We start from the raw sequence: 1,850 nt of genomic DNA, 5'->3' as shown, positions 1-1,850 counted from the left end.
TGGTTTGCACAAAAGTTATCGAGTCTACAAACTAGGGGATAGATTTATGTCATTTTTTTTTTTTAATAGTAATGGCGGCGATCAGCGATTTTTAGCAGAACTGCGACATTGCGGCGGATAGATTTGACACTTTTGAGGGGACCAGTGACATTACTACAGAAATCAGTGCTAAAAATATGCACTGTTACTGTACTAATGACACTGGCAGGGAAGGGGTTAACACCAGGGGCAATCAAAGGGTTAGGTGTGCTCCTAGGGAGTGCTTTCTAACTGTTTGGGGGATGTACTCAAAACATGAACACAGAGACCTGTGTTCCTAAATAGTAGAAACACAGGATCCCTGTGTTCATCTGTGACAGAACAGCGGTCTGCCTTGTTTACATAGTCTCTGTTTCTATGGGGAGCGATCGCGGATGGCCAGCGGACATGGCGTCTGCTAGGCCCGCTGATAAGCTCTTCATCTCCCCCACTGTGTATTACACTAAACAACATACAGGTATGTCGTTTTGCGTAATAGAGCTGACCCGCCGCAGTAAAACTGGTTGTCAAGAGGTAAAGCATCTACAAACTATGGCATTTCATTTGAAAATCAATAAATCCTCATGTAATGAAGGCCTATTTCATTTTGTAAGGCCCAAAATGCCAGGATAGTACATATACTGTCACCAGTGCAGTACAGTGTCATCATATGACTGGTGTGGTGGTGATCAGGGATACTCACTGGTGACAGTAGAGAAAAAAAATGTAAATAATGTTTTATTCCACTTTTTTTCATTTTTTTACTATTTTTTTTTAAATACTTTCATCAGTGTAGTTCAGTGTCACCATAGTGACATTGTACTACCAGGGGCGGACTGACCGGTCAGGCACTTCAGCCATGGTCAGAGGGCCCGGCCGGGGTAGGAGGCCCCCCGCCTGCTGAAACTCAGGGGACTTGCGGCCGCGGCGCAGCATCTCCTATGCTGTGTAGTCCAGGAGAGCACTGGCCAGTGACCGTGCGGCATGCGGACAGGAGGAGGAAGGAGGAGGGCAGGCTAGACTGTCATTCCAATACTCCACTCCCAACACCAGCACCCCCACTGTCCCACAGGCCGGACTTCTGCTGCCACTTCACCTGCCTGTCAGTGTGCTGCTGCGTGGGCCCTCTGACCCTGCATCACCCCAGGACTGGAGGAAACCCAGGGTACGAGGAAGAGGATGAGGCATCTAGGCAGCCTGCACAGACACAGTAAGTACTCCTCTACAGAAGAAAGCTCTGTACTGGAAGGGGGGTCTGTACTAAGGGGTTTGTGCCAGGGGGTCTGTACTGAGGGATTGGTGCTAAGGGGTCTGTACTGGGGGATTGGTGCTAGGGGGGTCTGTACTGAGGGATTGGTTCTAAGGGGTCTGTACTGAGGGATTGTTGCTAGGGGGTCTGTACTGAGGGATTGGTGCTAGGGGGTCTGTACTGAGGGATTTGTGCTGGGTGGTCTTTCCTGAGGGGTTTGTGCTGGGAGGTCTGTACTGAGGGATTTGTGCTGGGGGGGGGTCTGTACTGAGGGATTTGTGCTAGGGGGTCTGTACTGAGGGATTTGTGCTAGGGGGTCTGTACTGAGGGGGGTCTGTACTGTGGGGTTGGTGCTTGGGGGTCTGTACTGAGGGATTGGTGCTAGGGGGTGTGTGCTAGGGGGTCTGCACTGAGGGGGCCTGTACTGTGGGGTTTGTGCTAGGGGGCCTGTACTGAGGGGTTTGTGCTAGGGGGCCTGTACTGAGGGGTTTGTGCTAGGGGGCCTGTACTGTGGGGTTTGTGCTAGGGGGCCTGTACTGTGGGGTTTGTGCTAGGGGGCCTGTACTGTGGGGTTTGTGCTAGG

Source organism: Pelophylax lessonae, assembly GCF_965119305.1.
Source record: "Pelophylax lessonae genome assembly, chromosome: 1".
Lineage (NCBI taxonomy): Eukaryota > Metazoa > Chordata > Amphibia > Anura > Ranidae > Pelophylax > Pelophylax lessonae.
Note: the sequence above shows the minus strand (reverse complement) of the source record.